Source organism: Vulpes vulpes, chromosome 14, assembly GCF_048418805.1.
Source record: "Vulpes vulpes isolate BD-2025 chromosome 14, VulVul3, whole genome shotgun sequence".
Classification (NCBI taxonomy): Eukaryota; Metazoa; Chordata; class Mammalia; order Carnivora; family Canidae; genus Vulpes; species Vulpes vulpes.
The window spans coordinates 116,136,878-116,152,710 of record NC_132793.1 but is presented as its reverse complement, the minus strand read 5'-3'; the positions used below and the strand labels follow the sequence as shown (position 1 = coordinate 116,152,710).

At 35.9% G+C, this 15,833-nt stretch overlaps 1 long non-coding RNA gene across 1 annotated transcript in view; it reads left to right on the top strand.

Moving 5' to 3' along the window:
- Nucleotides 1-11,240, top strand: part of LOC140595313 (uncharacterized) — a 68,942-nt gene extending 57,702 nt beyond the window's left edge. The window contains exon 3 of the long non-coding RNA XR_011996807.1: nucleotides 9,842-11,240. This is a non-coding gene — a long non-coding RNA (uncharacterized lncRNA). The remainder of the gene's footprint in view (nucleotides 1-9,841) is intronic.
- The last annotated feature ends 4,593 nt before the right edge of the window (nucleotides 11,241-15,833 follow it).

Sequence of the window (15,833 nt, the reverse complement as noted above, 5' to 3'; positions counted from 1 at the left end):
GGCTTGAAGCATTTTTGCATAGTAATTTTGCAAATTATTTTTTTAAAAATAAGCTATTGTCATGTAACCAAAGGCAGGAATTGGGAGCAAAACAGATAATTTTACCAGGGGATATTGGCAAAAATAATACAGAAAGAACTTCAGATCATGGGGTTTCGCATTATAGTAATACATATGATTTCTGGTCATTTTTTGGACTTATGCAAGATTGAATGATCCAATGATTTTGAAGATTCATATAGATAATCTCATCTCTAAACATTTTTGTGATGCTATAGTCTTCTATCCTAACATGGCCATCAGTGTAAACTACAACAGATCTGAAATAACAAGTTGCCATAGGTAGCTAAGACAACCTTAACTAGGACTAAGACCTAAGGGTTGAGATACAGAAAGAACATCCATGGCTTGTTAGAAATACTGTGTCCACATGACATAACAAACTTTTTCCCTAAAAAGTCAGAGTGGAGCACAATGTGACTGACAATGAGGAAGATAGAAATGTGACATACCAAAAGGGCTATGTTTTTCTTCCCTTTTCTCATTTCCAAGAATACCAAATGTTGAGCATGGGTTACAGAGTAAAAGAAACAACTTAGAACACAGAACTGAGGACATATGACAGAAGGAATCTAAGTAGGTCATAGAGGGGCTCAAAGAACCAGTAGATGGTCCTCCATGGAGAAAGCATGAGAAAAACAAGGTCCCAAGTAAGAGAAACTCATCAGGAAGGAATTAAAAATGGAGACTTGCTTTAGATGATCCTGAAGTTGTCTGGACTGAGACTATGCCAGAAAAAATACATATCTGATACTGACAAGAAAAAATTTAAAAGTCTTGAATTTGATTCCAGAGAAACATTATCAGTGTATTAGCTTGGAATTCTGGGGAAACAGATAGATCCTTGAAGACTGGAGTCAGGTAACTATTGTTTAATTTGTAAAAAAGAAGACCAAGGATAGATACAAAATATTAAAAGTTAGAGACTTGACACAAGTATTTAGCATAATATTTATCACAGAGAATTCATCAGAAAAAAAATAATTTGTTGAGTGACTAAATGAACTGGTTCCTAGGTAAAAGGCAAGAATCAAAAACAAACCAACCAACCAACCAGCAAATAGCATTGGTTCACTGAAAATGAGTTCATGCAAACCAAACATGTTTCACAAGGGTGTTAGACTCAGAAATAGATAGATATATTTTGCCTGGATTTTAGAAGGCATTTGGGAAAACTCTCACGGTCCCACCATGTCCAGCAAATAGAAATGTGGGCTACATGATAGTACAATAATTTAATTCATAGGTGATTGCATAAAGCACAAAGACATAATAAATCAATGTCAAACTTGACAGAGGTCCCTACTGATGTCTCTGAGGATCTTGTCAAACCTGTTACAGTTAACATTTTAATTAAACAATGATCTGATTACAGATACATGGAAGTTGTAGATAACCTATGATAGGAAGTGTTAACTATTATGAGTGCTAGAATCAAGTTTCTTGAAGATCCTGACAGTGTCTGTGATTGTTTGGTTTACACGAATGATTTCTCTTTTATGGAACATGGAATAATCCCCTTCTTTTTCTTTTGACTGAATGTCAAAAGTGAGATAAGCTTAAGAAGCCAGCTATTTGCTATATTTTATTTGGCTTCACCTTCTTTCTTTGAAATTTTAATATTTGAATTTAATATTCCAATCAGTGGCATCTTGTCTCGAAACTGCCATCCTAAAATATAGATTTCCTATTGGATCATATCATATACTTACATTTTGTTAATTTGTTCATTCATCCTTTCACTAATTCATTTAACATTAACCAAGTGCCAACTTGATGCTGGAAAAAGTGAAATTAATAAGGTAGTTCTTGTCCTTCAGGAGATTGTAACTGATAAGGATGAGCACCCAGAAACATTAATAAGTAATTATAACATAATATGATGAATTAAATGAGAGAGGTAAACATGGAAGTTACAGGAAACAAGGAACATAGAGTGGGAGATACTGGGGGGAAAGCCACAAATGGAGGAGCAAAAGTTTCTGATAGATGTTAAAATTAGATTAAAAAAAAACTAAAAAACAAAACAATTAGCAAAAATTAAAGGCAGAAGTGGGAGTTAGGATTTTATGGTTGTATAAAAAGTCATCTCATTCTCTTAGAGAAAAAAAGAAAGCAAATTCCCCTTTTCTTCCTTATTCACAACTTGCAGGCTATAGACCCAAAATCTTGGCCAGCACTCTCTCTAGTGGTGGACCTATGAACTACCCCTCTGCCTTATCCTAGATTGTAAGAACAGGAGTAAGATGTTGAAGATACCCAGGACATATAAAGTAGCTAATTGTTGAATCTGGGTAAGAATAAATACATTTACACTATAGAAATATATCCTCCAAGTAATTCCAATGAATAAAAATTTGTATTAGTGAGATTTCACCTAGGGAGAAGCAACACCAACCAAAAAAAAAAAAAAAAAAAAAAAAAAAAAAACTTGTACAGATATTCTGGGACCTGGAAATTTACAGAAATGTAAAGGATCTGGCACAGGAGAAGTCTGATTTGATTCCCAGCTAATTTACTGGTTCTCAGTGCTGATAATTTATTTCAACAATCTGTATCTGAGTTTCCTTAACTGATGTCTTTGCATTGACCATATGTTCCAGTTGACCTGGGACTGTTTTGGTTTATGTCAATTGTCCTAGATAATTGTTAATAACGTCTTGTTTCATTCCCTAAAGTGCCCCATTTAGGTTATAAATTACATAGTCATCTGTATTACATGATCTAAGGGTAATGTTCTTTTACCTTCATGGGAAGAATGCAATGAACATGGGGGAATAGAAGTGTAGTCATGACTTCAGTTCTTGCTTAGTGTGATTTTACCCTGAAACTGTCCCTTTGGGGCTAATTTCACCAATAACTCTGATTAATGTTTCTTCCTGTCTTCACTATGTCATGTCAGGAATGAATGGAGATAGTGTGGGCTGTGGGTCTTCTTATAAAATTAATGAAGTTAGCTTTACCCAGGAAATAGGAAAACCCTTCTGAATCACATATTTCTTTGTAAACTATGGCTTCTTGAAGTTTTTTTTTTTTTTTTAAATCTGCAGTTTCACAAATAATTGTTAAACATGGACATTTCCACTAAAATCTGAAAAGGCATAGAAAAAGGAAACAAAACCAAGATAATAAATGCTCTGTATTTTAGGTTTGTGCTAAGCTGGGCATCCCCACAGCTGCACATTCAGTTCCTCTAAAAACACAAATATGAAACAACCTTAATATTCTAATAATAAGTAACTAGTAGACTAAATTATAGAGCATCCATACAATGGGACACACTGCAGTCACTCAAAATGATGGTATGGAGCTATATTTATTGACATGGAAAATTGCTCATAGCATATTATCAAGTGAAAAATATAGTTGCTGAGAAGCAGGTGCAATACTATTGTAAAATTATATAATATGTAGTTTAGGTGTTTATGTGGATACAGAAATGTCTGAAATGCTCATCAAAACATTAATCATGGTTACCTGAGGGTGGGGTGATTTAAGAGGGCCTTTACTTTTTTAGTTTGTAAAGCAGTAAGTATATTCCCTCTTGGTAAAAACAAAATATATGGTTTACATGAAATTATGAAAGGAATATCTCTTAGATTATAATCTCAGAGATTGGAATGACCAGTATGCAGATAACGAAAATAAGTGTTGGCCTAAAGTACCTAAAATAGGTAAGCCTACACACAACTACAACTCTCTCTTCCATAAGCACTGAGAACTTCTTGTAGTTCCAGTTCTTATAGCCACGCCTACCCCTAACAAGAAGCAAACAGGACATCCTAAATACTAACATCACAGCTTCTGAGGATGCCAGCTTCAGGGATCCCCAAGACCCCTTGCCCCTTGGCAGTAATGTCCTTATGTAAACCTGTCCAATTGAGTGTGGGCTAGACTTTATGATGTACTTCTAATGAATAAGATAGGGCCAAAGTGATGTGCGTGATGCAGAGATGAGGTCATAAAGAGAATTATGGCATTGTCTTCTTTCTCTCTCTATCATTCACTTCATGGGAAGCCAGCTGCCATGTCATGAAAACACTTAGTAGACTAGGGAGAGGTTGAGGGGTGAGGAACTGAAGTCTCCGGCCACCAGCCAGAGGTGTGCCAAAAACTAGGTAACTGTAGCATTAATCAACAGCCTGATACAATCTCCTGATTGAACCTCAGCCAGAACCATCCAGCTAAAACCACTTCTGGATTCTTGACCCACAGAAACAAAGAGGAATAACAAATGTTTGCTATCATAAGCTGGTACTTTTTTTTTTGCATAGTTTGTTACAAAGTGATGAATAATGAATACCAAACACGCTAGAAAAGATTTCTGCTTTGGAAGGATGTAACTCAGGAACCCTAATCTCAGCCAGCTTTTGCTTCCATGCCAGCCTCACTCCCTCCTCCACTGATAAAAGATTCTTTGAATTTGCTGTTACATGTTTTCTCAATATCAATTAAATTTCTTTTTCCCGGCACTGGGTATCTAAGTCAGGTAGCTCAAAGACATGTGACAGTTGATTTTAGGTTGAAAGCTTGCCTAGAATTGGGATTCCAGATGCATTGCTTGTTCTGACCTCTGACCCAGTTTCCCTCAGCACCCCTTCCTCCAGAGCCAGTCCATAACCCAGGGGTTCTTTTCCACATGTACTCCTACAGCTGATAACTCAGAATGTAAAGCACATCTCTTCCTGGGATAAGAGCCCAAAGATCATAGGGTACTTTGTCATTGGAAATGTTGATGATTTACTATTAAATTTCAAAACAAATAGGAAAGCACTTCCATTTTGGTTATGATGGATAATGGATATTGAAGTTATTCTTTGTCTGTAAAAGCAACAACAATGAGAAAAACTGGATGAAGTATATGAAAATGTTTTTAGGCCTTGGCAACAGAGATCACAGGCTGTGGTTCATAAGCGAAGCAAAACATAACAAAGAAACAAAAATATGAGACAAATAATAAGCAAGTAGAAACATGAAAGACTAAATCCAGTTATGTTAATATTTATATTTTATATAAATGGATTAAACATTCCTAGGAAAAGGCAAATTAGTAGACTAGATAGATAAACAAAACCTAATATTGTGCTGTTATGTCAAATATACTTTAAATAGACACAAATAGGTGAAAAGTAAAATGATGGGAAAAGATGTATTTTGTAAAAATTAATCATAAGAAACTGAGTGGCTATAGTAATGTTAGACAATATAGACTTTAAAACAAGGAGTTTTCCAGAGATAAAAGGGGGAGTTTTATGATTATAAAAGTGTCAGTTTTTCAGGGAGATATAATAAACTTAAAATGCATCTAATACAAGAGCTTTAAAACTCTTGATTAAAAACTGATAGGACTAAAGTAAAAAGTTTTTTTAAAAATTAGCAATTACAGTTTGAGATTGTAATATCTCTCAAAAATTGATAGAGTAGATGAAATACCATTAGAGATATAGAACTGAAAAAATATGATTAACTCACTTGATCTAATTGATATTTATAGAATAACTGAAAGTGTGTAAAGCACATTGTTTTCAACTGTTACAAAAATTTACCTAGATAGTTCATATAATGGATCATAAAACAACTCAGTACCTTTTTAAGAAATTACATTGTAAAGAGTCTGTTCATAATAAAATTGTATGAAAAACAATTTAAAATGTCTGAAAATAGTCAAATATTTGGTAATTAGATGGGAAATCTTTAAATAAGTCATGGATAGAAGAAATACCTTTTGATGTTTAGTACTACTTAATACTAAATAATACTGAAGATAAAATAATACATGCTAAGTATAATTTTAAAATAATAAATATAAAATAGTTTATATTATACAATGAATATTTATAATATTAAGACACAACATGTGGGATGCAACTAAGAATTAGTTAAAGGAAAATCTGTAGCTTCAAATAATTATATTATAAATGAATGTTAGTCTAAAATTAATGATCTCAGCTTAACCACTAAGAAGTTAGAAAAATAAGAGTAAATCCAAGTGCAAATTAAGTTGAAGGAAGGAAATAATACAAATAAGAGCAGAAATACATAAAAAAGGATAAATAAAAAGTGAACAAAAGCCAAAATTGATAATCTGAAAGATGAGTAGTAAGATCAATAGCCTAAAAACTAGACTGATCAAGAAAGAAAAGAGATAGGGGATCCCTGGGTGGCGCAGCAGTTTGGCGCCTGCCTTTGGCCCAGGGCGCGATCCTGGAGACCCGGGATCGAGTCCCACGTCGGGCTCCTGGTGCATGGAGCCTGCTTCTCCCTCTGCCTGTGTCTCTGCCTCTCTCTCTCTCTGTGTGACTATCAAAAATAAATAAAAAATTATAAAAAAAAAAAAGAAAGAAAAGAGATAAAACACAAATCAGCACAATCAGGAATGAAAATGAGGACATCACTAAGAATCCAACCAATAATAAAACAGACCTAAAAGATGATTGAGAAACCCTCTATGCCAACAAACTTCCCTATTTAAATAAAATAAAAAAAAAATTCACTGAAGGTCCATTCTGTCAGAACCTCAGGAAGAAATAGAAGATCTGAATAGCCCTACATCCATTAGAAAAAGTTAATTTGTATTTAAGTGTCTTTCCACAAATGAAACTCAAAGCATAAATGACTTCTCTGGTGAACACAAGCAAATCCTTAAAGTAATATACAAATTATTTCAGAAAATAAAGAAGCACTTCCTAACTGATTTTATGAGGCATCATTAACTAAGACATCACAACTGGACATACATTATACAAACAAAATCTCAAAACTGATATTTCTCATGCATGGACACAAAAACCTTTAGAAAGTAATTGCTAACATAATTTCTGACTATATATAAATGATAATACAGTATCATCAAGTCAGATTAGTCCAAAGCATGAAAGATTGGTTTAATATTACAAAATAAATCAGTATACTTCACTATAATTGACAAAGAAAAAGAAAAAAACTACATAATCATCTCAATAAATGAAAAAAATTATACAAACTCTCAGCAAACATAGAATATTCCATTAAAAGAACAATGGATAAATAAATTGTGATATGTGATACATTTACACAGAGAGATACCAGTCAAGTGTGTGTGTGTGTGTGTGTGTGTATATATCAAGTATATATATAGTATATATAAATTGTATATATCAAGTATATATAAATTATATATATCAAGAATATATATTTGTATATACAATTTATTTCTGCATGGTATTTTACTATATAACTATATAATTATATATATTTATGTATATATGACAAACTACTGATACATGAAATAACATGGATGAATCTTAACAAAATTATGTTGAGCTAATGAATTCAGACCAAAAAGAATACATATTGTAAGATTTCATTCTATTATAGGCACAACTTAATGTATGATGATGGAAATCAGACCAGAGGTTGCCTCTGGGTAGGAGATACAGGTCAGATTTTCTTAAAAAGTGGTAGCTGAGAATTTTCTGGGTTGTTGAAAACATGCTCTGTCCTGATTAGGGAGGGATTACATGAGAATATGGATATGTTAAAAAATGTTGCAATGCCCCTTTAAGGCTGTATATGTCCCTGTATTAATCAGCTCAGGCTGCCGTAACAGAACACCACAGAACGTGGGGCTTAAACAACAGAAATGTTTTTTCTTATATTTCTGGAGGCTAGAAGTTCAAGATCAAGGTGCCTTCAGAGTTGATTTCTGGTGAAATCTCTCTTCCTGTTTATAGATAGCTGCCTTCTCCACATGTCCTCACATGGCCTTTGCTCTGTGACCATGAGGAGAGAGACAGAGTGTGTGAGCGAGCTCCAGCATCTCTTTCTCATAAGGACACAAGTCCTATTGGATTAGGACCCCACTCATCACCTCATTTCACCTTCATGACTTCCTCAAAGGGCCTATCTCCAAATGTAGTCACACAGGAGGTAATGGCTTGAATATATGTGTTTGAAGGTAGTTGTCACAATTCAGTACACAACAGTAACTTAGAGCCTTAAAAAAAAAAAAAAACAAGAAAACAAAACAAAAAAGATTGGGGAAAAATGTATTTATATTCTTTGGGGATTTTTATTTCTAGAGATATAAAGACTTTGTAATATTCAGAGTCATTTTTTTTCTAAATGAGTATAGTTTAAAAATGTTCTGAAGTACTAATCAAAGGAAGCAGATGTAAGGCCTGAAATTCAACACAATTGAGCTATTTGACTACACTGGCCCCACTAGTAATAATATTTAGTTAGGGAAGGAATCAGGTATGAGGTAACTTCCCTTTACATAAGGCTTTGATTTGGCCGTGTTAATGCAAAGCCACCTTTACCACTATAAATAATAATTCTCATTAATCCATTTGTCCTTTTGACATGCTAGAGTAATTTTCTAAGATATTACATCAATCACCCACCTCCACGTATTGCACATGTGAAAAATTATGATTTGATAAAATCACACTCAATTCTGTAGAGTCAAAGTGGCACAGGAAATAAGCTCTTGAGGGCTGGGCAAATTTGTGAAGTTCAAAATATTAGTACTTTGTTGTTGTTGTTGATTTTCCACCCTCTATAGGGATCATTATGTAAAGGTCCTTGGGAAATGCCACCAAGAGTATCTATGGTGTTCAACTGGAGTGGGCAAGATCTTGTCTTCTGTTCTTGCACTGAACATACCCTGAGCAGGTCCTCTGTTTCTAAGCACCATGGTGGGTGCTGGAGGTAAGAGAGAAGTATGTTTCCTGCCATGAGAATGCTCACACGTAAACAGATCACACCACTAGGTGGGAATCCGCCTGGGACTGATAAGGAGAATGGATGTGTGAGCTCCCACTGTTAGTATAAACAGTGGTTTGCTTGGTAAGGATAGACTTAAGAGAGGTAAGAGAATTCCAGGCATGAGGAAGAACATGAGATGCTGCAAGGCTTGGAAAGCGCATGGCACAGGTTCTAGAACACAGCAGCTCAGTATGCCTTTGTGGAAGACAAGAGGAAGTAAGGAGAGGAAATGTAGGGAGAAGACAAACTATGTTATCAGTGTTGAATATCATGCTAAGGAATTTGAGCTTCTCTCTCTCTCTCTCTCTCTCTCTTTTTAGACTTGAGGGAGTTCAAGGGAATTTTAAACAGCATCATGTAATGAGATTTCTCTCCCAAGCTGGGGTGTCACCTATGTAGAGGGTAAGCTGAAAAAGATCTAGCTATGAAATCATTGTCATTGTACAATTGGGTTATAAAAAGGTCACCACTAGAGTTGTTTGCAATTATTCCATTAATTGATTCAATACTTCACAGAACACAGGGACTATCTAATGAGCAAGGTGCAAAAGTTGTGTCAGAGAATGTGTTAATATCGCTATCCTTTAAGAATTTATAATCCACTAAAGGAGGCAGACAGATGATGAGCACTTGAAAAACATCAGAGACCCCCCTGGCATTTTTATGGTTACTCAATCTTCAATATCTTTAATGAGCAGAATAACCAAAATAATAACAACTTCTTATCTTCATTAAGCATTTTGTAATTTCCAACTATGAACATCCTTGTATGTTTTCTCATGTGAAAACAAAACAAAACAAAACAAAACAAAAAAAAAGCCTCTGTAAAGGAGGAAGACATCCTAGCAAGAAACTGGAATTTTTTTTTTTTTTTTTTTTTTTTTTTTTTTAAGAAACTGGAATTTAGCCAGAGAAAATGACTTGCATGAAAGCCTAATAGTAGCCAGGAACATAACTAAAGACAGTTTTGTAATTTCCAGTTTAGTCTTTATTCCAGTTCACTGCACAGCTTCTCTTATTAACTGTTTTTCAGCATCTCTGTTTCCTGTGAATCTTCAAATCCTGATTATTTACCCAGCACGAGGCCCGTCTGACCTCTCCTTTCCCGTGGGTGTACCGGGAACTACCAGCCTTCTGGTTGTTAAGCGGCTGCCTGGCTCTGCTCGGTGTCATCTGTGGCATCCTGATTCCTGTTTGTCTCACTCGTCTCTGACCCACAGTATGTGTATCCTGGATCCTGGGGGCCCTCTTTTGCCCCTTTTGACCATCTTCCTGTTACAACTGCACTTGAACTAATTGAAGAGGACTATGACAGATTGGAAGATTTCTTCTCAAAACCCATATTCTATTTAATTCTGAGCTTAGGTCCTTAGGTCTTTTGTTTCCTTTTATTTTTTGATGGGCCTCAGGTCCAATTGTGTTGTTTCTAAACCTTGGCCATGGACTGTATCATTGCTCCATAGATTAATCTCTTCTAAAACTTTTAAAAATAATTAATTATCCTGAAATAATGTCATAAGCGTCTTTGAATTAATTATCTTGAAATAATGTGATAGGCGTCTTTGAAAGTCGAGGCAAGACCTTCACAAAAACTGTGAGGAATCTTTTTGAATCTTTTTCTTAATTTATCCCATGCAGAGTCACCCACCATCCCAAAGTCTTTGGGTATCATTCCTTTTCTTTCTCATTTCTTTTTTTTATACATTCAAGAAATGACTTATTTTTAAATGAATTATTTTCACTTTTTCTAAAAAAAAGAATTTATGTTGTACATAATATTTAGCAACTTAGTTTTTCATTTAGACATATTGCTATGGTTCATTTATATTGTTATTTATTGCTGTACCTCATTTATTTTTAGGGATATAGTACAATTAAATATGCAACACTTTATTTTTCTGTTATCCTTTCTCTGGGCACTGGGTTGTTTTCAGGTTTTTGTTAATTTCAAAGATGCTGCTGTGAATAATATTGGACTTATGTCTGGTGAACATGTTTAAAAAGTTCCCTTGGTTCTGCATGTAGAAATAAAATTGCTATTTTTCATGATTTTAAAATGTCCAACTTTAAAATAATTTCCAACTATTTTTGAGTGATTCAACCAGTTTACACATGCATCAGCAATATACCAGATATGCTGTGATTTGGTTGTTTTTTTGTTTTGTTTTGTGTTTTTACTTTCCAAAACTTGGTATTGTCACACTTTTTAATTGTTGCTAATCAAATGAGCATAAAATAATAATATATTTTGAACTTATGCTAATGGGATTGAATATTTCCTTGAATTCTCTAAACCATTTGAGTTTTCTATTTTATGACAGATCTCTTTAAATTGTTTGCTCATATTTCTGTTGGGTGGTTGTACTTTTCTTATTAGCTTGTACAAGTTCCTATGTATTTTTTTGCTGCATATATTAAACGTATCTTTTCTCAGCTTGTGGCTGATCTTAAGGAGTCAGCATGATATAGCGTAACACGTGTGAGTTGGACATATACTGACCTGGTAAATTCTAGTGTCATCACTTATTCAACGTGTGACACAGCTAGCCTGTGGTTAATCAGCCCCTCTTAGGTGCATATCATATACAAAGTGTTTATATCCTAAACAAAGCCTTTCTTATCATATACAAAGTGGTTATGACGTCATGATGATAATGACAACTAGGAATCAGAGCAAATAAGTGAGCTCTTATTATATATCAGATACTGTGCCTGGCCCTTGAGAGAAGAGATGACACATCCTGACCTCATAGTGTGAGGAAGAGAAGTTAACAATTATTAGTAGGTCTAACAGTAATTGATAAGCCTGGGTGCTCAGGTGCTCTTACATGGGCCAACCTAAAATGGACTTTGCCAGGGAAGGCTGGCATTCTAATCCTTCATTTTTTCAACCTTATGTTCATTCATTCATTCATCAATTATATAACAAATAATACTAATATTAGTATTTTGCTAAGTATTATATTATTTGTGTTATAGATGGAATTAACCTGGGATTTAGTAAGTGATTCACTTTGGGGAAGAGATAAAATAAAGAGTTAAAGAACTCTAAGGTTTACAACTATATCAACTGGCTTTACCAGGAGGATTGCCACTGGCTAGGCTTCATTCTCATCTTCTTTAATTCAGAGTGCCTAGCCCTAATAAGTTGTCTGTGCTTTAATAAAATGTCTATGACAGATTAAATTTGTATTCCCAATTCTTCTCTGTCTTCATACAATAGGATAATATGTCTCATTGACTGTCACATGACTTGCCATATGACAGGAGTATATATCCATGTCTTTCTAACATGGGTTTGTCCATGTGACATACTTCGGTCAATGAGATGTGAATGAACTTGATGTTTTCTATGTCTGAGTAAACACTATAGGTACCATCTTTCATTTGTCAATGAAGTCCTTCTTGCCTCTCTGCCCACAGGCCAGGTAGGGAATGCTCCCACAGTGTGGGTGTCAGAAGGAGCAGATGCATGCAGAAGAGCTGAGCAGAGCTGCTGCCAACCTTCAGCCAACTGGCAGCAGACCCAGAAACCCTGATGTACTCTTGCTTCTTCTTCGTGGTAGCTCAAACATCACCTCCTCCAGAAAGTCTTTGCCACATTTTTTTTTTTTTTGTATCTCTCACCTCTCCCATCTGAATGTGTTCTTAATGTTAGAAACCTATCACTTTCATTTTTCTACCCTTGTCACCAGCATGATGTTTGTTATGGAGAAAGCACTTAGCAAAAGGTTGCTAATGAATGGATGGATGGATGAATGACAGATGGACAAAAGAATGAATGAATGAGAGACAGGGAGTACCCAGAAGACAGGACTTGGATTCTCAGGGACAAATTTTCCAGTGTAGTTTTTTATGCACATTCAATTCCGAGTATTGACTTTTGTAAATGACTCAGTGATCTACAGGAGAAAAATAAACAGGGACTGGGCTGACCTAGGGAATGTAAGTATTTACATAACAGAGTTTGTTCTGAAAAAAATGCACACTCCAAAGCATTTTGCCATAACAAGTACATCTTGGCAGTGATGGTTTCTTTTACTTTAGGGTCATTCATTTGGTCAGTTAACAAATATTCATGGACTGACTCATGTATGGTAACCCTAGTTCCTCTTAGACCTGAGGTAACCAAGTGCCTGAAAGGAGGAAAGTCTGGTCTTGTTTAAAATTAATGACCCATGACTGGCAAATCAATAACCTCAGGGGGATAGAGACTTCCTGGAAATAAAGTAAGTTGTGGATTGTCTAGAGGGTCCTGGTTTTTATTCTTTTAGTTTCAACATTGACGAAAGAGAGAGACTTTTGTACTGAGAACAATCAGAATTGTTCTAGAGTGTTTGGACACATGTGTGAATGTATATGTGTGCAGCTATGTGTGTCTGTGTCTGAGTGTGGTGTGTGTGAGGGAGAGAGACCCCAGACCCAGGAATTCCACCTGGCAGAGCAAAGGTACACTTCACCAGTGTCTATTCACACACACCAGTGTTATCTGAACTGTCTTTTGAAGTTGACAAAGTGTTTTAAAATGTATCATTTGAGGCTGCCACATCTTACTCATTTTCTGAAGATGTAACAGAAATAAATATAATGACTAACATAGATTAAGAAATTTCAGTGTGCCAGCCTTTGATCAAAGTGCTTTATAGGTCTTTAACTTGTTTATTCCTATGTCAACTACTTAGCATAGACTCTGTAAGTACCTATTAAAATTAATTTGTCAATCTTATAATCAATTAATATCATCGGGATGAAAGAGGTGAAGAAATTGAACCAAAGGCCACACACATCTGGCAAATTGTGGCCTTAGAATTTGAACCTAGGTATTTTAGCTCTAGAGCCAACCCCTTAACTACTCCAAGATGCTGATGCCGTCTTCTCGATTATCATCCAACCTGTAAATGCAAAATAGAATTTTAACTTCTGAGTCAAAATCTGGCACTTTTATCCTTCCTCTTTTTAAGACTCATAACCCTGGTAGCAATTGTAATTTATAAAGGTGCATTTATCGTTCTTTATTTGTAGCCCAACAGTTGGGTCAAAGAGATAAAATTACCCTCTTCCACTTCACAGATGGAAAGCTGGGGCTCAGGCTCAGCGTGTTCCAGAGATTCACCCGGGGTCATTCAATGGATAGCAGCAGACCTGAGACTAGAAACCAGGACGCAAGACTCCTAAGCCACTGTGCAATCTATGGGCCATGAGTTCATGCTATTCTCAGCAAGCTCTATCTATGGACATAATATCATTTCTAACCTCACCCTAATAACAAGGTAAATCAGGTAAACCAAGGTGACCCAGAGTTCCTCTATAAACAAGCCAAGATCACAGCCCCACTTACAGTGTTGGGAGCAGACCGCTTGGAAATGGGCAATGTAGGTGACAGCAAAGTGTAGAGATATGCAGGTCAGAATGGCACCTGAGGCCCCAGTGGGCTGATACGTTGGTATCTCAAAGTAAATAGAAACAATGGAGTGTTCACAGTGCTAAGAGCCAGGGAGATTAAACCTCTCAGAGGGAAATGTGCAGTCCCTGTTGGAATTAAATGCGAAAAACATTGATAGGTGCCATTTAATTTAAAATGCTATATCAACCTTACGGTTGTTAACTCTTTCATAAGTTAGCTTCACTTCTGAGTCTGGTTAAATATAGCCCTCCTTTGCACTGAGATCACAGGCTGATCCATTTCACATGCAAATTATATACAGTTAACTTTCACTGTGCTGAGCTATGCTATTGCTGAGTTATCTCAAGTTCAAGGCCTATTATATAGCCTTGCTGAAGTTGCACAGACAATTTAGGGCTAACTTCAATAGCTAATGAGTTCAGTTGCTGCTTTTCTTTTCAGTCAGTTTTCTCTTACACTATTAGCTCTGCAATTATTCCAACTACAAATTCCAAACCTAGATCTGCTAGTTGCCTGACATTTTCTAGAGTTCACCCACAGACATTTTCCCCCTGGTTCCCTGTAGAAGTAATAGAATTAGTATCACTGTTTCTGTTTTAGGGAGGAAGATACAAAGGCTGGGAGAATTTTAGATACTCCTGTGAGGTCATACAGTGAATGTGTAACCCACTCCAATGAGTGCAGGAGTTTGAGGTTTTTTTCTTCTTCATGACACTGGATCCTGATTATAAAGAGGCAGATAATTCTGCCAAACAGTGGTAACAAACCTGAATTTACAAGGGTCTGAAATAGTTTGGATTCTATACTATCATGCTCATGTTAGTTCAGAGTCAACTCCCTTAATGCCATCACTTCAGAGTGACCAAGGGTAAAATTAAGCTAACTCTCTTCAACAAGACTTTCTCTTGAGCTTTTGCCTACTCTAGCAATCTCATCTCCCACCCTCTCCCTGTTTGTACTGAACCTTCTGTCACACAGAAAGACTTGTATTTCCAAACCACAACCCTGTTCTCTCCTGCCTCTGCATCCATTGTTCCTTCTGACTGCCCTGCCATCTCTAATGTGCTATGCCTGATGAAAATCTACTGTTTGTGGTTATTCAGGTCTTATGTCAATCAATCAGATATGCCCTTTGGTTGTATTCTCGCTGTCCAGGTATATCCGTAGGCTCTTAAAGGTCTAGATGGGGTGACCAGTTGACCCAGTTTGCCAGGGATTGAGGAGTTTCCCAGGTTTTAAGACATTCAAATGCTAAAAATGGGATGTTCCTGGGCAAAGAGTTGTCCATCCAAGATCTAGAGGAATAAGTTGACTCCACAGTGACAAGCTCTTATCCCTGGGCATTTAAACATCACCTCCTCTGGGTTTCTTGGTTCTTATCTCCATATTTATCTCATTGCTTTCAAATTATTGGTCCATCTCCTAAAAAGTCTGTGAAACCTCACTGGAAGGGCTGAGGGTGTGGACACTGTTTTACTCCATCAAGTTCCTGACTCTCAGTCTGGTACATATTGACTTTTAAAAAAAGAAAAAAAAATATCTATTCATGAGAGACACAGAGAGGCAGAGACATAGGCAGAGGGAGAAGCAAGTTCCCTGAGGGGAACCTGATGTGGGACTC